This window comes from Prionailurus viverrinus, chromosome B1, assembly GCF_022837055.1.
Source record: "Prionailurus viverrinus isolate Anna chromosome B1, UM_Priviv_1.0, whole genome shotgun sequence".
NCBI lineage: Eukaryota > Metazoa > Chordata > Mammalia > Carnivora > Felidae > Prionailurus > Prionailurus viverrinus.
Genome location: NC_062564.1, coordinates 135820415 through 135845952, shown reverse-complemented (window position 1 = coordinate 135845952; position 25538 = coordinate 135820415). Strand labels below are relative to the sequence as shown.

Below are 25538 nucleotides of genomic sequence, written 5' to 3'. Positions count from 1 at the left end.
ACACTTGCTTCTTGGTTCAAGGAAGACGTTTGCCAGAGTACGTTGTCAACCAGTAGACCAAGGATTTTCTCATGTGATGACAGCCTTCAATACCTCTGGGAGTCCCTAATGCCATTTCAGAAGAATGAACCTGAAGTTCCCTTAGAAGTTTCAGCCACTGGAAGTTTCTAGTGAATTTGAAACTATATTGAGCAGGTGACAGACCCACATCAACAGCCCTTTCCTCTTGTAAGCTCAATGCCTTGCTTCAGTCCTTTCTCTGACCACCTTTTTCTTTCTTTTGTCTTTCTTCAATTTTCATTGCTTTTCTTTCTTTGCTTTATTTATCACCCTGGAATCTTACCGTATCAGTTTCCTGTTTTCTTCCCATATTCCTTCTCATTATTATTGTTCAGGGTATTTATCTGGTCCTCTTTCTTCTTCAGTTACACATTTCTAGGCTGTACTGCATTGATCATTGTTTTTGTTTCCTTTGGGTTGAATCCATGCACTAGATATTATACTTTGTCCCAAACTTCTTAATGAACTGTTGTATACCTATTATTATTAACTCCTTTCTATTCCCACCCCCATAAAGCTTTTGTAGAAATGTAAAACCGGATAAGCAGTGGATTTCCAAATATTACATCGGTTTGTTCAAAACACTCTAGATGTGAGAATAAGTTCTAACATTCACTAGGATTGGCAAGTCACCTGAATTATTTTGTAAAATGGAGATAATGATAAAATGAGATAATATAACTGAAAGCATTTCATGGTACAAAAGTTAGTTATTGTTACTGAGAATTATTATTCAAGAGAATTACCATTTAATATCACGGGACATTTTAAAATTTGTATTTTACTTTTTATGTTGAAGTAATTTCGTGCATAACAATTTGCAAAAGATAGTACAAAGAATTCTCGTTTGACCCTTTCTAAATGTTAGTATCTTAAATTTATCAAAACCAGGAAGTTAACTTTGGTATAACACTATTAACTAATCTATAGATGGTATTTAAATTTCATCAGTTGTACCACCAATGTCCTTTCTCTGGACCTGGATATAAACAGGAATCACATATATGCTCAGTTGTAATGCATTTTAGTCTCCTCCAGTTCTTCAATTTTTCTTTGTCTTACATGAATTGACAAAGAATAGTGACCAGTTGTTTTGGAAAATGTCTCTTGATTTCAGTTTTCTGATGGTTAAATTCAGGTTATGCATTTTTGGCAAAAGTACCATAGAATGATGCTATACCTTTCTCAGCTCATCATATCAGGAAATAAATGATGTCAAGATGTCTAATTACTAATGATGTTAACTTCAATTCCTAAGTTAAGTCTGACAAGTTTCTCCACTGTTAAGTTGCTAGTATCCTTTTTGTAATTCGTAAGCATGTTGTGGGGGAATACTTTGAGACTAAATAAATGACCAGTTTTTTCATCATACTTTCAATCACACATTTTACCAATCATTGATGATTGATATCAATATTGATATCAATTTATATCAATCATTGATGATTCCTGCTTGAAACAGTTGTCATTGATGGGGCACCTGGGTGGCTCAGGCAGTTGAGCATCCAACTTTGGTTCAGGTCATGATCTTACATTTCGAGAGTTTGGGCCCTGCGTTGGACTCTGTGCTGACAGCTCTGAACCTGGAGTCTGCTTCAGATTCTGTGTCTCCCTCTCTCTCTGCCCTTCCCTTGCTCACACTCTGTGTCTCTCTCAAAAATAAATAAACATAAAAAAAAGAAACAGTTGTCATTGAGATGTTTGCCCAATGATTTTTTTTAATTTCCTCACTCCTACATTAAATTATTCTGTAAGGAAGAGCTTTCCTTTCTCCTTCACTTATTTACTTATTCAATTATTTATTTATATCAGTATGGACACATGGATTTTTCTTTTATTCTATGAGTTATAATCCATTATAACTGGTATTTATTTTGTTGTCCACATTTGGCCATTTGACCAATTTTCAAGTTGGATTTTGTGTCTTTTCTTCATATTACCATCTTCACACTTCTCATTTTCTCCAGGTGCTCTTATACTCTCAGATGCTCCAGGTGAATCTTATACTTTTTCTGATCCAGCCCTTGAATCAGACATTCAAGGAGCCCAGATGTCTTTTATTGAAGAATGGTATTTAGAAACCAAGATCTAGGTGTTAGATATGCTCAATCACAAATCCTTCAATTACACATAAAGCACTTTCAGAATTACTAGCCCATATCTCTGTGAAAAACAAATTTCCTAACTAAAGTGCACTACTTGTGTACAACTGTTTTTCTTTTGCCTTGGAAGATAGACTTGAAACACTGTGGTCTACAAGGAAAACTCTGGAGATGTCCTCTTTATCTGAATTTGAGTAAGTAAGCAAGTAATCCACTAGCCAAGGTGTTTTCTTTACTAGACTAATTTTGATACCTTCTTTGTTACCAACGTGAGAAAGAAGCGTCATATTTCTAATAGGTTTTCTGGCTATTATAGAATTTGGGCAAGAATGCTGCCCACAATTAGGAAAACGTAAAATCCCATGGAAACTGCATGTCATTATATTTGAAAATTTTAACTTTTTGAGTTTTTGCTAGAATTTGGTCAGGAACTAGTGTAAATGGCTGCTATTTATGGCATCATTTCAGCCTCTTAAATTAACCCTCACAGTTATTGTTCTAGTTCTTTTGCAATTTCCCCAGCTCCACATTCCCTGATTCTTTTTCTTTAAGTCTACCCTGAAAATTGAATCAGCCTCAGGTTGTGCAGGTGAAGATGATGTACAATTTTATAACCCTACTCCCTATTTCTAACATTACTGAAAATACTGTATCGTTCCTGGCCAATTCTGCATAAGAGACATTCAAAAGACAAGGAGGACTTTTTTCTATTGCACATACCTGTTGTCATTATAGGTATGTACCACAGCTTGCATCTGATAGAAAAACAAAAACAATAAAACAAAACCCCAAACAAACAAACAAGGAAAAAAACCCAGAAGTCCAGGGCATTTTTTTTGTCATTGTGTTTAGCCAATGTTAAATGGCTGAGACAGCACTGAATTCCGGTTAATCCCTAATATTCAGGCTTCCTCCCTGCCTTTTCCCACCCTTGCTTACATCCAGTTAACTTTAGATGCAATTAACAACACATTAATGTTCTTTACCTAAAACTTTTATCATATGCACTTTGAATTCTCTCCCCTCTTTGGGAAACTGAATATTACAGTATCTCAGAGTATGTAGACTCTGGATTGCTTACTCAGGTTCTGATCCTGCTCTACCAGCTCTGTGGTTCTTTGTCGAGCTACTTAATCTCAGTTGGTAGTATTTTTCTGGAAAATGAAAACCAAAATAGAACTCCTTTATGTGGTTGTTGTAAAGTTTAAATGAGCTAATAGATAGTGGTGCTTAGAAACATCCCTGGCACATAGTAATCATTCACTAAATGTTATTGCTGTTGTGGTGGTTATTACCTGTGTACCATGGCTCCCTTGTGGTCTCTGCATCATACTGCATTTTCTAGACCACTAGATATGTGGGCACTTAAGATGTATATGCACGGTAAGGAATAGGAAGTTATTCCTCCATTGGAAGGAGTCAGTCCCTCAGGGGAGGATGAAGTTGAAAGGAGATGGCAATTAAAAAGTAAACAATACATGGGGTGCCTGGGTGGCTCAGTTGGTTAAGCATCCGACTTTAACTCAGGTCATGATCTTGTGATTCCTGAGTTTGAGCCCAGTGTTACTCTCTGTGCTGACAGCTCAGAGCCTGGGGCCTGCCTCAGATTCTGTGTCTCCCTTTCTCTCTGCCCCTCCTCTGCTCATGCTCATGCTCTGTCTGTCTCTCTCTCTCTCTCTCCCCCCAAAATAAATAAACATTAAAAAAGTAATACAAAATACCATGTGATTTCACTCATTTGTGGAATTTAAGAAACAAATGATCAAAGGACATGGAGGGAGAGAGAGAGAGAGAGAGAGGGAGGGAGGGGGGAGGGAGGGAGGGAGAGAGAGAGAGAGAGAGAGAGAGAGAGAGAGAGAGAGAAACCAAGAAACAGACTCATAACTATAGAGAGAAAACTGATGGTTACCAGAGGGGAAGTGGGCAGAATAGGTGATGGAGATCAGGGAGTGCACTTGTTGTGATGAGTACTGGGTGTTGTAAAGAATTGTTGAATCACTGTATTGTACATCTGAAACTAATATAACACCTTATTAAGTCTACTGGAATGAAAATAGAAAATTTAAAAAGTAAACAATACAACATTACTATGTACTTTTTACTCTCCTAAATCTTCTCTATTGATTTAAGTCTCTCCCATAAGAAATAAAATCATAGAAAACAGCCCTTTTTTGAATTTTTTTTCTTATAATAAGATAAAATTTCATGAGAAACTCCAAGATAAGGAGAAACCTAAGCCAAAAATAGACTCTCCAACCTGACAAGCCATTTTGTCTTTCTGAAAGATGAGATCTGTAAACTGCAGGGTATCACAGTCTCTTTCTCTGCTTTGTTTCTGGTTTTCAGTGAAGAAGGAAGGGAGCTGGAAGGGATGGGGTTGGTAGGAAATGCTAAAAAGAGGAGGAGTGTCCCAAATCAAGTAGTAGTTGAGTCCAGAAAAAAATTGTTATTAATTTAGAATTATCAGATATGAGGACAGAGTGACTTCTATTAGAATGTCTATTTTTAATAGTGTGTCTGGATTTAGCACCCTATAACATGATGGGTGTTGCCAGCACTTCTGATGTTCCGATAGAGGTGTGATAGTGACTCAGTGCTCGGGTTTCTCTCCTTAGCTGTAATTTATGAATGTCAGCATGATTTATCTGGGATGGAGAAAGACAATTTTAATGTTTTGATAGTACTGCTTATTTCATATATGTTTGCATCTCATTTTGATTTGGTGTCTTCAAAAGCCCAGGGACTGTATGAAGTAGTTACACTACTGTTACTCTCGTGAGATTTTGATCTTTTATTTTAAGTAGCATAGTGAACTCTTTCTGTCAGTGAATGCATTTTCCACTATTAGTCACACTTGGTGGTTACAAGGTTCTGTTTTCTTTTGTACAAATGCCAACATTTTTGTAGCTTATTGACTGATGGAGGGTGCATGTTGAAAGCTACTGAGAACCATGAAAAGGAAGAGACTACAGGTGTTTATTTACTGAGGGTTAATAAGAGACTCATTGATATGGTATTCTCATCCTTTGTCTGCAGGGATCTAGGAGAGTTTATGGTTGCATGTGGCTTTGTGGCTTAGCAGTTGTAACACAGGAACAGCTTGTGAGTATCACCATGTGACAGGGCCATCAAGCAGCAGAAATAGGTCCATCACAACCACTGTTGACTTGTGCATGGGAATCCTTGGTATGGTGGGAATGTTTATTTATTTACTTTTCATAAACTAAAGTAAAGAACTGCTTCCTTGAAGAAGTCTATTTCCCCTCTGGCTTTTGAGAAGATTATAATCTTTTGCATGATTTATTGATCACCTTTTGACCATAAGTGTATGTCATGTCATATTGGATAGGTTTCAAGTTCAACAACATATAAATAAAAATGGCCATGCAACAATGTGAAGACAAGCATACTTAAGCTCCAGAGTATGTTCAGTTGTAATGATAAAAAAGCACAGCCTTAGGTCTTCCATGGTTCATCACATTTTCATGTGGGTTTTGCAGATTCCTGGCTACAGACATTAGGACCCGTATTTTGGTCACAAGTTGAAAACCTTTGGGAAATTGATATTACCCAGTGTCTGTGGTGAAAGTTTATCCTTTCTGGGAAAAGTTCTACCTACAAAATAGAGAGGGATGAGAAGAGATTTATGGATAGACAAAGAAGGAATTAAGTCATTTTATAAAGTTTGTAAGTGGACAAGGAAGGAAGAAAGTCATCTCAAGCAGAGAGAAACCCAGGTGCAAAGAAACAATGCAGTGATGAGAATATCAGGAGACATTTGGTAAATGTCCAGGAGTCTAGGATGAATTTGGACACTGCTGATAATGGAGGAAAGGAGTAAAGAACTATGAAAGGGTTAACATGACTAAACTGGGTGATTAATTAATGGAAGGAGGGTGAGAGAGAAGGAGATGGGAAAGACCGGAACCAGCTGAGCTTATTAGTCACGGATGTTAGTGACCACGTCTCACTCTGCCACATCCATTTCTGAATAGCCCAATTGGGGTATTAAATCATGTGCTTTTGTGAAGCCTAAAAATAGTTTCATGCCTCAAATCTGTCAGTCCTATGAGCAACTTTGAGAAAATAAGTTCTGTGTGTATTAAATTCTGGAAAAGAACATTTACTTCTCAGAGATTTTATAAGACTAGTTGGAGGAGAGAAGTCACTTTGTAATAACTATATAAATGCAAAATGTATCGTTACTCTGTTGCCCACTACCACTAATGGTCAACATTAAACATGTGTGTTTGCAAAAGCAGTTCCTCTGTGCTAAATTAAGAAATGCAGCACCTTGTCCTTAATTTTTTAGTGATACTGTTGTAGCAGTCTCTGGACACATTGTGGCTTTGCCATGCACTTGGGTCTCCCTCCAGCATTCCAGTCCCTTTTCCATCTTTTTAATTTCTGGTCTAAACAAGAAGTAGTTATGGCTGAGTTCCTTTTTATCTTAAGTTGGTTAATGAAAAGTGTGCAGTCCTTTTATCCAAGTAAAATAAATGCATAAGCCATGAGGCAAGCTGATAGTTTATTTTCTTTGGTGACAGGAGCAAGGAGATTTTTGTGAGGAAACAAAATACTTGTTTGCAAAGAATCAGTGTTAATGTGTCAAAGGTGACTAACATTTCGAATCTCATCCAGACACCTACTACAGGGGAACTAAGGACACAGTAAAATAATGGCCATCTTGATTGAATACCTGGCTTGGCTTTCCAGATTAGATTTCCATGTTGCTTGTACAGGTCTGGACCAAGTCTCACTAAAATTTTGTAGACAAAACCTTGCTCCTTTAACCCAACACTAGACAGAAAATAGCCAAGTGCTGTTATTTTTTTCTATGACCTGCTTGCATTGGTATTCTGAATTTTTCAGGGTTACTAATGGGAAAAGGAAGAACACTGTAGAGCACAGAGGCTCTGTGTCCTGTTTCTGAACTGAGCCTCATGCTGAACTGCCTTTAGAGAGTGAGATTCTACTTTCCTAAGAGGGGAAATCCATTGGCCAGGGCATAACAGAGTGAAGAGAGCAAAGAGAGTCTTTCTCCTGTAAAGCCCGGATAAAAATTAGAATCTTTGGAAAGAGGGCCCTGGAATTTATATTCTAATTTCTCACGTGAGTCTTGTGTACATGAAAGTTTTAAAGTATTTACTAAAATATCTGCACCCTACCAGGGTCATTTTATGAAAAAAAATGCATATATGTACAACTAAAAACTGCTTATCTACATTCTAAGGAAATGAAAGGTACTTCTAAGAGGTCACGTGGCTTTATGTGGGAGGCCAACACCTGGAAGATCAGAAAGCCTTTATCAGTCTTTCATTCCTCTTTCCTCCTCCCTGCGGTGATTACTCAAGTTCAAATATGTGAAACCATGAAAAGTGAAGGCACATTCTCAAGGGGTCCAGTTGAAGAGAGCTCCCACTTGGCTTACACCCTTGACTGGACCTAGGATTGGTCCTTCCCTTGCATCAGCTACTACAACCATCTTGCATTATCACCACTTAAAGGAAGGTTCCATTAAACAACAAAGTGCAAACCAAAATAAGACAAAGAAACCTGTGCCTTGCATATTGTTGCTGAAGGAGAAGGGTGGATAGTGATTGACTCAGCTCTGTGCTGTTCCGCATGGTAGCCACAGCTATTGAGCATTTGCCCTGGAGCCAGTACAACTGAGGAACTGAGTTTTTAATTTGTTTCTAATTTTAACTTAATTAACTTATATTTGAGTTTAAAAACACATTTTTTGGGGTGCCTGGGTGACTCAGTGTGTTAAGCATCTGAGTTCGGCTCAGGTCATGATCTCACAGTTCACGAGTTCAAGCCCCGCGTCAGGCTCTGTGCTGACAGCTCAGAGCCTGGAGCCTACTTTGGATTCTGTGTCTCCCCTCTCTCTCTCTCTCTTTCTCTCTCTGCCCCTCCCCTGCTCATACACTGTCTCTCTGTCTCTCTGTCTCTTAAAAATAAATAAACATTAAAAAAATTTTTTTAAACACATTTTTTTTTCAATTGTTGCAAACAGTTTAAGTATTTTTTGGAATAACTAGGTTTCTGGAAATCTGCTTTTTAAACTATGAGTTTTAAATTTCATTCCTAATAACAATCAAGTATTTCTGATACAAATTTAGCCTCCAAATGGAGATGTGCTATAAGCATAAAATATACACTGTATTTTTAAGACTTAGTAAAAAGAATATAAAATATCTCACTAATATTTTTAATATTGTTTGCATGTTAAAATGATACATTTTTGGATACATTGGGTTTAAGTACATTATTAAAATTAATGTCACCTGTTTCTTTTTACTTTTTTAATTGTAGGTAGTAGAAAATTTTATACATGACTTTCATTATAGTTCTGTGAGACAGCACTGATTCAGATGTTTAAGACAGCCCCATATTTCCATAATATTGAATACTTAGAAGTCTGGGTTCCATAATATTCATTTTAATGTCATGGCTCCAACAGAGAATAAACATATATTAGGTGATGACAATAAATAATTTTATGTCCTTAAAAAACAGTTGGAGGACTCCTGGGTGGCTCAGTCGGTTAAGTGTCTGACTTCAGCTCAGATCATGATCTTGCAGCTTATGGGTTTGAACCGTGTGTTGGGCTCTGTGCTGACAGCTCAGAGCCTGGAGCCTGCTTCGGATTCTGTGTATGTCTCTCTCTCTCTGCCTCTCCCCTGCTCACACTCTGTCTCTCTCTCTCAAAAATAAATAAACATTACAAAAAAAAAAAAAAAGAAAATAGTTGGACTGCTCTATTACTAAGAATACAGATTATTAACCCAGCGGGAGCTAGTGCCAACCTAATAGGTGTCAAATCATTAAAACAACTAAGAATATTTAGAGTGAGGATGGAATACATGTTTACCAAGATCTTTTTCTTATTCCAGATTTCCTTCCCACAACTTTTGAAGAAATTTATCTTAGTTGAGATTAGCTAGGCAAAATATACTGTTTCAATTATATCACATGACACATACAAATCTAGCAATAAATATTTATGAATCGTCAGTTCAGATGTGGAATGCTCAGGTCCTCAGAGAGGAATATAGGAGCCTATAAGACTTCATTCTTGCCCATGTGAAACTTAGAAATCTGGTATAGTAGGTAAGAAACATATTTTAAAATTTGGAAATATAGGGGCACCTGGGCAGCTCAGTCAGTTTAAGTGTCAGACTCTGTTTCAGCTCAGGTAATGATCTGGCCAGTTTGTGAATTCGAGCCCTGCATCAGACTCCATGCTGACCATGCAGAACCAGTTTGAGATTGTCTCTCTCTCTCTCCCTCTTTGCCCCTCCTTTGCTTGTGCTCTTTCTCCCTCTCAAAATAAATACATAAACTTAAAAAAATTGAAGATTTGGGGCTCCTGGGTGGCTCAGTCAGTTAAGTGTCCGGCTCTTGGTTGCAGCCTAGGTCATGATCTCAAGGTTTGTGAGATCAAGCCCCGCATCAGGCTCTGTGCTGACAGTGTGAAGCCTGCTTGGGATTCTCTCTCTCTCTCTCTCTCTCCCTCCCTCCCTCCCTCCCTCCCTCCCTCCCTCCCTCTCTCTCTGCCCCTCCCCTGCTCACTCACTCTGTCTCAAAAATAAATAAACATTAAAAAAAAATGAAGATATAAAAGGACATACATAATGGAGGATTAAATTGTAGACTCTAATTGTTTGGAAATTTGGGGGCAAAACCAAACAAATGTGAACTGAGGTTTTGTAAAGTGAAAGCTGTATAGTGAAGATGGGTCTTGATCTAGGATGGTCAGATTTGCATGGCCCTGGGGGAGGGAGCTCCCAGAGATTTGCACATTGACACATGGGGCTTACTTTTGGGTCACTGATCACTTCCCTAAAGCTGTTTACTTGCCTTCCTACCTGAATGTGAACTTTTTGAGGACAATGATTCTATTTCATCTTCTTCATTCCAAAGCCTTTGGTGCCTGGTGTGTGGTGGGTATTCAGTTATATTTATGGATTTCATCAATATCTGAATGAGTAAGTGAGAGCATTCTCATCAGAATAAAGAGAATAACCCAGGAAACAGTAATAGGCATGAGCATTATGAGATGTGGGTTACAGAAGACCTTTTATCATTTTACTTTCTGATCTAAAAAAATAGAAGTGTTTCCTAACTTTTTCTGAGGGTTGTTGGAGATCTTCACACATGAAGAGAAAGGACCTTATAAACTATAATGTACTATTAAATCCCAGACTTCACTATTATTCACCCAGGGACAGGTTCTTCTTCATCTTTGTAGTTGTCACCTTGTATAGAAATGGATATTCAATAACTGGTTGTTTAATAAAAGAGTCAAAGAATGAATGTCTTGCCACTTTCTTTATTTCTGTTTTCCACCCCCTTGAAAATGCAGGTAGCCTTCTTGTTAGAAAAGTGTCTAAATTCTGGTTAAACTTTGAAGAGAATCTTGGCATCTTTGCTTATGAATCAATTTCATGTATGTGAGTCCATGAATTTTTTCATATCTCTTTTGTCTTTTCGGTACAATTAAAAAAAACTTTTAAAATGTATTCTTTGGCCATTAGAATTGATTCAGATTTTTGAAGTTTCCAGGTATATGGCCTCAGGATTGAGTTTTCCACTCAATATATAGAAATATATTGAGATATAGAAAGCATATCTCAGTTAAAATATACCTTCACTTTGCTCATGTGATTCCTCCTATGTAAGGCAGTTAGGGAAGACATGAAATATCTTTCCTAAAATCCTGATTCAGATACACCCAACAACAATAATTTGGGGGCAACAAGGTCAAGATTATTATTAAAGGAAATACCGCATTAAAAATGCTAACTTCAAAAAAAGAATTTCCAACTTAAGAGAGATATGGGCAGAATTGAGTGGTTTATTCTGAAGGTTGCAGGAGTGGTCTTCCATTCTTAAATTACAACTCTCGAAGAGTATTTCTCTGTGATGTGTGCTTTCCATATCTTACAACTGCATTTGTCAATTTTACGTCAATAAAACTGGGGTAAAAAAAAAAAGAATGTTTCTCTTCCTGACTCATAAGCATTTGACCTAAGGCTAAAAAGGCTCAGAAATGTTTTGCCACCACCAGCCGAAATAGAAGCACAATGCAGATCCTATAGATAAAACTCCAACATCCTGTCTCCAAGCTCTGAGCATTCATTTCTCATAATATTCCTTCCTTCCATTCTCATTACTGTCACCCTTCCCCAGGCCCTCCACCTTCTGACACCTGGATTATTGCTGTTTTGTACAACCATTTAATTTATCTGCCTTTAGCTTTTGCTGGAATTAAATCCATCTTTCATATTGGTGCCAGTTCAGTAAACCACTGCTTTCTTCCTATCTTTCCTCTCTCCCCAAGTCTACACTGGCTACACTTTTTGCTGGGGCTTTCCAATCATAATTGACCCAGTCAACCTTCTTTCTCTGTGTCTTTCCACTGTCCTCCTCCCACACCCCAGTATTACTCCCTTTTCCAGTCCTTTCCCTGCCTGGAATTCCCTCCTCCCTCCTTGTGTGAGTCTGGTCAGCCCTGGGTCCTGTCCTGTCCTTCCATGAAACCTTTCCTCCAGTCTGTCCCTGCAAGGAGTGATCCCTCCATTGTGTTAGGTTTTAGAGAATTCTAGCTATACACTTGATTGCATCATTTATCAGATTCTGCTTCCTAGTATTAGTTTTTATCTGTGTGTTTTAACTGGATATTGCTTAATTGGATTAGAAAAACAAAGTATAAAAGGAATATCTAGATTATAAAAAAGACACATGCACACATTTAAAAACATATGGAATGTGTTATAGAGGACCTATTTATCAGTATATTAAATATAGAAACAGTTTCTAGCACTGAAAGTTGAAGCAGGACCTGAAGAAAACTTTCTCTTTGAGAAACTCTTTCTTTATCCAGGTATTTAGAAAGGCTCATCTACTCTAACCTGGTGGCATGTTTATTCTTAAAGCATAATAAAAATGTGCTTCAAGATCTGCAACTGTAATGCTGCTGAGTTTCCTTTTGCTTTTTCATGATACTTTTTCTGGTTTGAAAATGTTAAAGGATATTTACTTTGAACCCTGAGGCTTTTCATGTAATTTTTAATTACGTATATGTATATTTACATTTATAATATGTAATAAATACATTTACAATTATATATTTATAAATTAAATACGATACATTAAAAATGCTACTTTTGTACTATGGGCTGTTGTAATTGTGCCTTTTACTGAGAAACCCTTGCTCCTAATAGATATCATACTCTAATAGCACAAATGTAGAATGGTGACAAGATGTGTCTCCATATTTATGGCCCTTGATCTTTACTATCCAGAAATATTTTTCAAAGATCAAACCACAGCACACTTGGCTCTTGGCACTAGAAAACTTGGGCTTTGATGGTGATCAAGTATTGCATGTGATGTGGCGGCTCTTAAAAGGGACTCTTCAACAATGTGATGGGGATATACACTGCTCTTTTGTTTCAGAGAAATACTTTGCCAAGATTAAAAAAAAAAGACTTATAAGAGTAGGACTTTCCTCCTTTGGATTTTTGACTGGATACTTATCTTTATGAAAAAGTGCCATGGAATGTCTCATTTCATGTCGAAGCTGGCACTAGGACCCTGAAGAAATGTCTGCCATCAGGGCAATGAACAGACAAAATGTCACACCTTCACACAATTCAGAACATTTTTTCTCCCTTACTGTCTCTTCCGCCTCATCTCTTTTCTTCTCTCTGTATTTCTCTCTCTCTCCCTCCCCCCCTCCTCCTTCCCCCTCAACCCCTCCTCCCCATTTCCTTGCAGGTTCTCCACCTGCTTCCCCTTATATCTTCAGGCTCATTTTTCTTCTTCTGCTCACCCCACCCTGCTTTTCCTTGTGTGTCCATCTCTTTCTCTAAGACTTGGAAGTCTCTAAGACTTCCAAGACAAGATATCCTCACTGTATCTTTCCTGTCTTTCCCCTGAGTCTGTATTCTCTCTCCTGGTTTTTTCCTCTGGAAGGCAAATCCGTGTCTGTGGTCTGGTAAATTGTTGGTTGCGTAGGATCATGTATGGTGTAAGCTTGTCTTGTTTGTCCTTTCTACTATTAGTCTGTTTCTTCCAGATGAGCTCTTAGAGTGTGGTAATTTATTTAATTTATTTAAATAAAATAGTTGAACAGCCACCCACAAAATACAATGAATCCTTTTTTAAAGATGAAAATTGCTTCAGGATAGATGTTGACCATTCCTGTAATTTAAAAGGCTATTTTGCAAAATATTTAAAAATAACTACAAAAATTGTGTTTACAACAGCTGAGGCAGAGACTAGGAACTCTGATTAAAAAGTATATATATCTGTCTTATGTGTATCTTCGTGTAATTAGAATTCATTAAAATTGAAAAATGATACCTATTTTACATATAATTGAATATTTCTTTTATCATCTAGGAAAGATTTAATGCTGATGTGGTAATAAAACATGGCATGCTGAAGGCATTGGAGTTAGGTAGTTTCAAAACCCAGAGATGTATTTTCTCATAGTTCTGGAGGCTGAAAGTCTGAAATCAAGAAGTCAGCAGGGCCATGGTCCCTCTGAAACCTGTAGGGAAATCATACTGTGCATCTTCCTGCTTCTGGTGGTTTGCTGGCAATCTTCCTTGGTTTGTAGCTATATCACTCCAATCTCTGTCGTCATTGTTGCCTGTGTTCTTGCTTCGTGTCTCTGTGTTCATGGCCATCCTTTCATAAGGACACATATTGGACTAGGGGCCACCCTACACCAGTGTGACCTCATCTTAACTAATTATATCTACAATAACTATATTTCCAAATAAAGTCATATTCCTAGGCAGTGGGGGTTAGGACTTCAAAATATCCTTTTGGGGCCCTTCTAATCTCTTCTCCAGCCAGTGGCTCTTCAGCCTAGCACTGCTTTTGCCATGGCCCTCAGTGATGTTGGTGTGCAAAAGCAGATTAAGCATATGATGGCTTTTATTGAACAAGAATCCAATGAGAAAGCGGAAGAAATAGATGCAAAGGCAGAGGAAGTGTTCAACATTGAGAAAGGTTGTCTTGTGCAAACCCAAAGACTGAAGATAATGGAATACTATGAGAAAAAAGAAAATCAGATTGAGCAGTAGGAGAAAATTCAGATGTTTAATTTGATGAACCAAGCAAGACTCAAAGTCCTCAGAGCGAGAGAAGACCTTTTTACAGACCTACTACTAAATGAAGCAAAACAGAGACTCAGCAAAGTGGTAAAAGATACAACCAGGTACAAAGTGCTGCTGGATGGATTTGTCCTCCAGGGTTTGTGCCAATTGTTGGAGCCCAGAATGATGATTGTTCATTGCAGGCAACAGGATTTCCCTCTGGTAAGGGCTGCAGTGCAAAAAGTGATTCCTATGTACAAAATTGCCACCAAAAAAGATGTTGATGTCCAAATTGGTCGGAACTACCTGCCTGCGGAAATAGCTGGTGGATTGAGATCTATAATAGGGATCATAAAATATGAGCTTCCAATCCCCTAGAAAGCCGGCTGGATCTCCTAGTCTCTCAGATGATGCCAGAAGGGGAGGTTTATTTGGTGCAAATGCCAACAGGAAGTTTTTGGACTGAACCTTTGGGAGAGGTGGAGTTGATCCACTGCTCTCCTGCTATGATGTGGAAGTTCCTGATATTTGAAGAAACAAGATACCTGTGTGGCTCCCTCTTCACTAATAGTATGTATTTATCAGTGGATACTTTTCTGTAGCTAATGCCCGTGGTGCAATTGTTAACAATGAGAGAAAGTTTCACTTAATGTAGTCAGGAAACCTACTTCTAGCTTACCTAAAAGTAGCACAGCTGTCATTTACTTCTGTAGCATGAAGGTGAGGGTATCAGATGCTGGTTATAGGAGCTTCACTAAGTCTTCTGCTTTTCCTCTGGTTTCAGTTCTCTAGCCTAGAGGGTGAAGTGTGATGTTCTTTAATATTAAGTCTCTCTTTTTAGGCTTAAAATGCCTAGAGTGCGGGCATGCATTCCTTCCAGCAGTAGTAGCTTCGCTGTTAACCTATTTGGGCCTAGAAGTATTCCTCATCTGTAAATGTGATATAAAATAGAAGCTATGAATATGTTTTATTTGTTGAAACAAAAGATTTACATGGAAAAATGTATCTTTTTGGGACACAATTTAACCCATAATAGGCAGTCTGGGTTCTCGGCTCATTTCTCCACTAATTAACCATGTAACCTTTGGCAAATTACTTAGCCTCACTGGGCTTCAATTGTAACATGTAGATAGTTATGGTTCTATAGCATTGTGCTATCAGGATGAAATGAGATACTGCTTGGCAAAATGCCTGGCACATAGTAAGTACAAGTACATATTAGTCATTCTCCTAGTTATTGTTATTTAGGTTGTTATTTTTATTGCTATTGTAGTTGGAGATACTATAGCTTAGTACCTGACCCATTGTAGTTGCTCATTAAATGTTAAATTTCAGTCACTCAGGGCCATTATAACTTGTGTACTGTGGATGTTGAAAATGCTGTCAGAGAATATTCAACTATAGAGTGGTTGAAGTTACTATATTTTGCTAAATGTTTGCCATCTGGATGCTAAAGGATTTTTTAATTTACCATGTCTTTCATAATTGTTTGGAAATGTAGGGGAGCCCTAGGCTAATTTAGCAATGTAGGTCATGAATAATTAATTGAATTGAAGTTCAAGGAAGCTGAGTCCTGATCAGCTTTCTCAATATCTTGTCATAATTTTTTTTTAAAAAAGAAAAAGGCTATTTAATTTATATGTAACAAATACAAAGCTAAGACTATTAGATATTATATGATAATGATGATCCATTTTTTGATCCAGAAGAAAGAGGGGCTGAGAAAGGTTAAATTATTTCCCATTGTCACAAGGAAGTGCAAATGAATTAGAGGCTAATTAAAATCAGTACTCCATCATCCAGTAATTCCACTACTGGGTGTTTACCCAGAGAAAAGAAAAACACAAATTTGAAAAGCTACATGCACCCCGATGTTTATTGTAGCATTATTTACACTAACCAAGATATGGATGCAACCCAAGATGAATGCATAAAGATGTGGTATATATATACATATGTGTATGGATAGATAGATATATAGATAATGGAATATAACTCAATTATAAAAAAGAATGAGATCTTGCCATTTGGGACAATATGAATGCACCTAGAGAGTATAATGCTAAATGAATTAAGACAGTCAGGGAAACACAAATACCATGTAATTTTACTCATATGTGGAACTTAAGAAACAAAACAAATGTACAAACAAAGAAAAAAAGAGGCAAACAAAAAGTCATACTCTTAAATACAGAGAACAAACGAGTGGCTGCCAAAGGGAAGGTGAGTGGGGGGAGGGGTGAAATAGATAAGGGGGATTAAGAGTACACTTTCCATGATGAACACAGTGTCATGTATAGAAATGTTGAATCATTACAGTAAAGCCTTGGTTTGTGAGCATAATTCGTTCCAGAAACATTCCCATAATCCAAAGCACTTGTGTATCAAAGCAAATTTCCCCATAAGAAATAATGGAAACTCAAGTGTTTTGTTCCACAACCTAAAAATATTCCTATAAAAATGATTACAATACTGTAATATAATACAAAACAATAAAGAAAATATAAAATATAAAGACAAATAAACAAATCAACCTGCAGTTAATCTTTGAAAACTTTTGTGGCTGGTGTTTGGGAGACACGGGAGAGGAAAGGTGGGTTATTGTGTAGGATGACTTTCACTATCACTGACAGAATCACTGCTATCTATTGGCTCAATGGAATCTTTTTCTTTTCATGCAACTTTAACAAGGAACCTATCCAATGACCTAGAATGAAATAAAGCATTCCTTAACTTACTCTTATATGGAAAAGCAAAAAACTGTCCATAGGTGCTTTGAAGGGACAAAAAATACACTAGTGCTAGTTGTGGGTACCTTCCAGTGTTCTGAAAAATCACTGGGATTTTTCTGCCAAACGCTACTGCCTGGGACTAAACATCTGAGCATGGAGATGATCACCCACAATCCTACATCAAGAGTAAGAGAGAGAGAGAGAGAGGGAGAGAGAGAGAAAAGAACAATTGTCTCAATTGTGATCATGTGGCATTCAGTGTCATATACTACGTGTATTGCAAGACATCACTCTTCTTTTTATTTTATTTTTTAATTTATATCCAAATTAGCATATAGAACAACAGTGATTTCAGGAGTAGATTCTTTAATGCCCCTTACCCATTTAGCCTATACCCCATCCCAAAACCCCTCCAGTAACCCTGTGTTTGTTCTCCATACTTAAGAGTCTCTTATGTTTTGTCCCCCTCCCTATTTTTATATTATTTTTGCTTCCCTTCCCTGATGTTCATCTGTTCTGGGTCTTAAAGTCCTCATATGAGTGAAGTCATATATTTGTCTTTCTCTGACTAATTTCGCTTAGCATAGTACCCTCTAGTTCCATTCACGTAGCTGCAAATGGCAAGATTTCATTCTTTTTCATTGCTGAGTAATACTCCATTGTGTGTATGTATGTATGTATGTATATATATATATACACACACATATATACATATACATATATACATATATACATATACATACATATACATATATATATATACACACCACACACACACACACACACACACACACACACACACACCACATCTTCTTTATCCATGCATCCATCGATGGACATTTGGGCTCTTTCCATACTTTGGCTATTGTTGATAGTGCTACTATAAACATGGGGGTGCATGTTCCCCTTAGAAACAGCATGCTTGCATCCCTTGGATAAATACCTAGTAGTGCAATTGCTGGGTCGTAGGTGGTTCTATTTTTAATGTTTTGAGGAACCTCCATACTGTTTTCCAGAGTGGCTGCATCAGCTTGCATTCCCACCAGCAGTGCAAAAGAGATCCTCTTTCTCTGCATCCTCTCCAACATGTTTTGTTGCCTGAGTTGTTAATGTTAGCCATTCTGACAGGTGTGAGATGGTATCCCATTGAGGTTTTGATTTGTATTTCCCTAATGATGAGTGATGTTGAGCATTTTTTCATGCATCGGTTGGCCATGTGGATGACTTCTTTGGAGAAGTGTCCATTCATGTCTTTTGCCCATTTCTTCACTGGATTATTTGTTTTTTGGGTGTTGAGTTTGATAAGTTCTTTGTAGATTTTGGATACTAACCCTTTATCTGATATGTCATTTGCAAATATCTTCTCCCATTCTGTCAGTTGCCTTTTAGTTTTGCTGATTGTTTCCTTTGCTGTGCAGAAGCTTTTCATTTTGATGAGGTCCCAGTAGTTCATTTTTGCTTTTGTTTCCCTTGCCTCTGGAGACATGTTGAGTAAGAAGTTGCTGTGGCCAAGATCAGAGAGGTTTTTGCCTGCTTTCTCCTCAAGGATTTTGATGGCTTCCTGTCTTACATTTAGGTCTTTCATCCATTTTGAGTTTATTTTTGTGTATGGTGTAAGAAAGTGGTCCAGGATCATTCTTCTGCATGTTGCTGTCCAGTTTTCCCAGCACCACTTGCTGAAGAGACTGTCTTTATTCCATTGGATATTCTTTCCTGCTTTGTCAAAGGTTAGTTGGCCATACGTTTGTGGGTCCGTTTCTGGGTTCTCTATTCTGTTCCATTGATCTGAGTGTTTGTTCTTGTGCCAGTACCAAACTGTCTTGATGATCACAGCTTTGTAGTATAGCTTTAGGTCTGGGATTGTGATGCCTCCTGCTTTGGTTTTCTTTTTCAGGATTGCTTTGGCTGTTCGGGTTTTTTTCTGGTTCCATACAAATTTTAGGATTATTTTTTCTAGCTCTATGAAGAATGCTGGTGTTATTTTGATAGGGATTGCATTGAATATGTAGATTGCTTTGGGTAGTATTGACATTTTAACAATATTTGTTCTTCCTATCCAGGAGCATGGAATCTTTTTCCGTTTTTTTGTGTGTCTTCTTCAATTTCTTTGATAAGCTTTCTATAGTTTTCAGTGTATAGATTTTTCACCTCTTTGGTTAGATTTATTCCTAGGTATTTTATCGTTTTTGGTGCAATTGTAAATGGGATCAATTCCTTGATTTCTCTTTCTGTTGCTTCATTCTTGGTGGAAAGGAATGCAACCGACTTCTGTGCATTGATTTTATATCCTGCAACTTTGCTGAATTCATGAATCAGTTCTAGCAGGTTTTTTTGGTGGAAACTTTTGCATTTTCCATATACAGTATCATGTAAGACATTGTTCTTTTATAAAGTTAAAATTTATTAGAAATGTTTGCTTGTTTTGTGAAACACTTGCAGAGCAAGTTACTTGCAATCCAAGGTTTTACTGTATATTGTACTCCTGAAACTAATATAACATGGTATGTTAATTATAAGTCAATTAACAAAGGGTGGGAGAAATCAGTATGCTGTCAATTGTTCACACTCCAGAGGACAGAGTGCTGAAGGATTTGAGTGTATTCTCAGGTTAGGTGTATGAATCATCTCAACCAACTCATGGTTAGCTCTGGCTTACATTTCCTGCCCCTTAGATTAATTTGGCTTTGTCTCTGCTTTGTCAATCTTCAACACTTCTCTGTCACTCCTGCCTTTTACCTCCTGCTGTACAGGAGGTAGCAGATAATAGCTACTAGACCTTTACTTATTCATAGGAATATCTCAATCAAGAGGTGATTTTTCAGGGATTTTTCCATTTAACTCCAAAAGAGGTTGGGAAAGAAATTTATTAGATTCTGTCAGTTCATAAGTGGCTGCCAAACCTCCAGTGGACAGCTTGAGTGAAGAGGAAGTGTATCAGAAGTGAAGAGGAATCAAGCATGATCGGCCACCAGAGGAGACATAAATCTTTTCCCAGTTGCTGCCATGTCAGCCACGTGTAGATTCTTCCTTCAGTGTTCATTTTGGCCACTGGGAGACTACTAATATGCCCTCACTGGTCAGCTAACCATAATTTTTAACACACTTACAAAAGCAGTGCAAAATAATCATAGCACACCACATTTAAGAGAAACATTTTCTTTTGTTCAATTTTTCAGTTCTCCTATCCAGCTGCCTAAATAAATATGCTCAGTTTAGAATTACTTCCTTTTTCTCTTTAGAGGTTTCTTGTCGTTTTTTCTTTAATTACTTGATTGCACATATATATATATCTGGTCTTTAGTCATGAATCTTTGCTGAAGACAGAAAACCAGTTTGAAATAATTTTAACACAGAGAGGAATTTGTCAGCTCATATAAGCAAATGGTAGGAGGGGTTGGTGTGGAAGTAACATTAGGGTTGACTGGGTCTGGGGGTTGACTGCTGCCAGGATTCTTCACATTTATCTCTTTCATCTCAGTGTGATGGTTCTTTTCTCTGAGACTGTATTCTCCATCAGTAAGGGGACCTTCTGTAGGAAGACCTCATTCACATTCCTACAGCCTGACAAGGAGAAAAGAAGAGTTTTCTTCTCCTAGCACAAGCTTGGGCAATCTCAACAGGCTCAGATTAGCTCAGCTCAGTAGAATATGTACATCCAACCGATTGGGGCTCAGTCATAGCTAACACCAGAGCCACGTGGCCAGGGGAAAATGTTTTGAAAGAATAGGTGATATTTGGGGTGCCTGGGTATCTCAGTCAATTAAGACTCCAACTCTTGACTTCAACTCAGGTCTTGATCTCAAGGTTTGTGAGCTTGAGACCCACATTGGGCTCTGCTTGGGATTATCTCTCTTTTTCAAATAAATAAATAAATGAAGTTAAAAAAAGAAAATATTAGTTAAGAAAAGAATAGGTGATATTTGGGTACTAAAATAATAAATGCCCAATGTATCTGAGATTGTGAAATGCTTTCTTATCTTTTGCTTTGTTTTTTTTCCACAATTTTTTTCCCCTTTTGGGATGGGTTCTCTTCTCCACTCTTCAGATTGCCTGATTCTGGTTTCTTTATAATTTTGATGTCTGCACGAGAGGTTTGACCTAAGTCACAGTTGCAGTGTCCTCTCTTGTTCTATTTGAGAGTTGTCATGACAGGGGTCCTAATGTGTGTATGTTGCTTTTACCTCCAATTTGTTCTCACATAAATGACCTGAATTCCTGTTTTCTGTCTGTGGAAATTAGGTTCTAGTCAGTCTTATTGAAAGTCTTTGTGGAGTGGTCCATTGTCATACAATTCCCACAACTTTTACTCTTTATGATGCAAGTTCCCTCTTTCAGCATAATACTTCATACACAGTGTATCCCTTTTCTTTTCTAGTGTTAATTCTTGGTCACATTGTTCACCTTTTCCACATTCAGTAACTAATCATATCCCCAGCAGTTCTCTTGTATAGGTAATCCATTTATTTTTTAATGAGTTTAAGAATGAGATATTTGGATTGCCTTTTGCAGCAATACATTAACTATCACATATAATTTTATCTACTGCTTTGCTTATGCAAAATGTCAGTCACAGTGAGTCTTAGAGCTATTACATAAATTGATTTATATTGTCTAAAATTCTCATGTCAGTAGCACTTTATTAAATATTTATGAGAATCTGAAAATGCAAGATGAATTATGGAGTTAGATGGGTAACAAAGGTATTATAGTATTCTTTCCATATTCATAGAGGCTAATTTATAGAGGGCCATTCTAATAGACTGTTCTGCAGATATTTATTCAAATCACTAAATGTTCTCCTCTTTTCTAAGTTCCTTCACATCATCTTTCTCTAGTAAGAGAAGCAGCCTCATTCAGGTTCTTTGACCTTTTACTCCTCTCTCAAATGTCTTCTCATCTCCTTTCCTACAGGAGGATTTGTCCATGACACAAAACTATTTGTTGGCAGCTGCAGGAGAAATTGCCATCTATAGATGGGAGCAAGAAAAAAAGGGAGCTAGCACAAATGAATAGCATTGGGAAGGAAAACACATTAAAACTACAGATACAAAAGGGATTTAAAGTTTGTAGGAGAGTAGCATGACCAGATGGCAGTAATAACTTGAAGTTTTAGATGAAATAGATAATTTTCTAACAAAATATAAATTATTAACCTAGCCTCGAAAAATAGAAATCATGAATAAATCAGTAACCATGAAAGAAATAAAATTAATGGTAAAATGTCTTGCCCTTCTTCCACACCAATCTTCAAATAACAATCCCAGATATTTATAGGCATAATTTTTAAAACCTTCAAGAGCAGAAAATGTCTATCTTAGGCAAACTGAGTCAGACACTCAAAATGGGAAATCTAACTGAACCACTTTATGCAGCTTGTATAACTTTGATGTTAAAAATGGATATAAGGATAAGAATAAGAAATAGTATAGTATATTTTCATGTATGACTATAAAAGCAAAAACCTTAATGTACCATTGACAAAATATTTTCAGCAGTGTATAAAAAACTACATGATAGCCAAAAGATTATCCAAATCCAAAAATGCAAAGATGGTTCAATTTCAGACACCTGTAAAATTTAGGAGAAAATTTCATATGGTTTCTCAACAGAGAAAAAGCGTTTGGTACAATTCAACACTCAATTATGATATAAACTCTTGGTAAACTAAGGATAGAGAAAATTTTCTACTATTTTGGAAAGAGATATCTATCAAAAACCTCCTACAAATGTTATTGTTATTTAGAAAAACTTATAAACATTCCTGTTCAAGTCAGCAACAGGATAAGAAATCTGTGATTATCCCCATTATTCAGCTGGATGTCCTAGCCAAATTTAAAAGGCAAGAAAAATAAGACATGCAGGAACTTAAAAGGAAAAGAAAAAATTACAAGTAATGAAACTGACTAAGTAGAAAATCCAAGAGAAGCATTAGATATATCATTAGAATAATTTAGACATGAATTTGGCATGTTCACCTGTTTCAAGATTAATATACATAAAATAGTAACATTCCTGGAAATCAGCAATTAACTAACTAGAAAATGTTAGAGGAAAAAATACACACCATTTATGATAGGCAAAATAGTGACCCCCCCCCCAATTGACTGTTCACCCTGAAACCTGTGAATACGTTACTTTAGCTGGAAAATGGGGAGTTCAGTTTATAGGTGGAATTAGGTTTAAAATAAAGGGATTATCTTGGATTATCCAGAAGATTTCAATGTCATCACAAGTGTCCTTCAAATATGAAAGAAAGAGGGAGAGGAGTCAGTATCAGAGTGATGGAGAAAGACTCTGCCTGCCATTGTTGGCGTTCAAGATGGAAGCAGACTGCCAAAGAATATTGGCAGCCTTTAGAAGATGGAATAGGTAAGAAAGAGGATTCTTCCCTAGAGCTGCTCAGTGTGGAAAAAGATAGCTGGCCTTTTTGCTCCTGCTAAGGTTCCTGAATGAAGCTCCCTTCTCTTTTCCTTTCAATCTTCCACACTCAAAGACCTGCAGGGCTCAGACTTCTGGTCACTTCCCTACTTGGGCTCCTGGGGTTCTGAGAAATTAGGCTTATGTAGGGGAAACACACAGGGATTTCTTCTCAGATATAAGCCACTCACAGACCCAGTGACCCTTTGCATCAGGACTGGTAGAGAGAAAAGCGTTAACAGTGAAGAGGAAGGAAGCCCTAATTAAACTTGTCTAAAGCTCTTGTCCAGTGACCTATTGACTACAAACTCAGACTGGCTCAGCTGACCCACTGGATTATGTGTTGTCTCTGCATTAATAAAATATATGGAATTATTTTAAATTTGTGATAAAAGTGATAACTTTTGTGATTAATTTTTTTTATTTAAAAGTAATACAACCTGCCTCAGTTTGGGTGTTCCCAAAGCAGACCCTGAAACAAGGATTTGAGTGAAGATCATTTGTGGGGAGGTGATCCAAGGAAGCCTGTTGAAGAAGTGAAGCCAGACATGGGAGAAAGAAAAGGCAATGAAGGGTGCTTATGGAGAAGGTGATGGCTCTGAGCAGCTGGGTCTCAATCCTGCTGGGAATTCTCTGAGAGATGATGTATTCTTCAGAATTAACTCATGTAGGAAGCTTGAGCCTAGGCTTTATTATTCAGAACTTTTAGTCTGTACTGCATGGGTGAACCAAACATGCTCCTATGATCCAAAAAATGCTCAAAGCAGAGGAATTTTGCAATTCCTCCCCCCAAAATCTTTTTCTTTTAATGTTTATTTGTTTTTGAGAAAGAGACAGAGAGTGAGTGGGGGAGTGGGAGGGGCAGAGAGAGAGGGAGACACAGAATCTGAAGCAAGCTCCAGGCTCTGAGCTGTCAGCACAGAGCCCAACATGGGTCTCAAACTCACAAGCTGCAAGATCATGACCTGAGCCAAAGTCGGATGCTTAACCGACTGAGCCGTCCAGGCACTCCGTCCTCAAGTCTTTTTTACATGTACCTTAGTAAATCTTTTAACTCATTTTATAAAGTTTATTTATTTATTTTGAGAGAGAGGGAAGGAGAATGAGAGCACTAGCACAGAGTTGGGGGGCATCGAGAGAGGGAGAGAGAGAATCCCAAGCAGACTCCACACCATCAATGCCAAGCAGATGCAGGGCTGAGCCTGATGCGGGGCCATGCTTGATGTGGAGCTCAAACTCACAAACTGCTAGATCATGACCTAAACTAAAGTCAGATGCTTAACTGACTGAGCCACTCAGGTACCCCTAATTTGAATTTGTCTTACTTTGAGAATTCCATCTTTTTTTATTTTTGTGGGCCAGGAAATTTGTATACCTTTTTTGGTGGGTCAAATTTATGTTTTTGTGCATTTTTTTCTATTGGGATTTTGGTATTTTTATTTCTCAATTTCCAAGAGCTTTTACATATTAAAGTGACAAATTGAAAATTTATTCTTCATGATACACATTGCAAATGTCTTCTCTGTCATTCATCTTTTGACTAATCAAAAAGTCATGCAAAAGTTTTTTCTTTAATTTTATATTATTTAATTTATCAAATGTTTATTGGATTTGAATTTTAAATTATAACTAGAAAGGCTTTCCGTGTATCTACATTTTCTTCTAGTACTTGTATGTTTTTTTGTTTGTCTGTTTTTGTTTGTTTTAACATGTAGATATCTAATTCATTTGGAGTTTATTGTGGTATATGGTGTGAGGTAGGATTCACTTTTATGTTTTTCCAAATAGGTATCCAATTCCCCCAACCTCAGTTTTAAAAAAGTCCGACCTTTCCCCCAGTGATTTCAGATGACACTTTTATCATGTAACAAGTTTCCATGGTGCTTGGGTCCATTTCTGAGTTTTTTCTTTTTTTCTGTTAGTTTGTAAATACATGGACCAATACCTTATTGTTTTAAACAAAGAGAGGCTTCAGAATATATTTAAACCTGTATATTTAGCATGTTTAGTTAATACACTACCATATAACTATAATAATTCAATAAAACATAATTTCCTTCACCTAACCCTTATTTTTGGACAATTAGGATTTTCCTTCCAACTTTAAC

At 37.2% G+C, this 25538-nt stretch overlaps 1 protein-coding gene and 1 pseudogene across 1 annotated transcript in view; both read left to right on the top strand.

Annotated features, from left to right (window-relative positions):
- Positions 1-25538, top strand: part of ARHGAP24 (Rho GTPase activating protein 24) — a 516404-nt gene that overhangs the window by 14600 nt on the left and 476266 nt on the right. The window lies entirely within an intron of this gene.
- LOC125163711 (V-type proton ATPase subunit E 1-like) lies at positions 14050-14747 on the top strand (annotated as a pseudogene).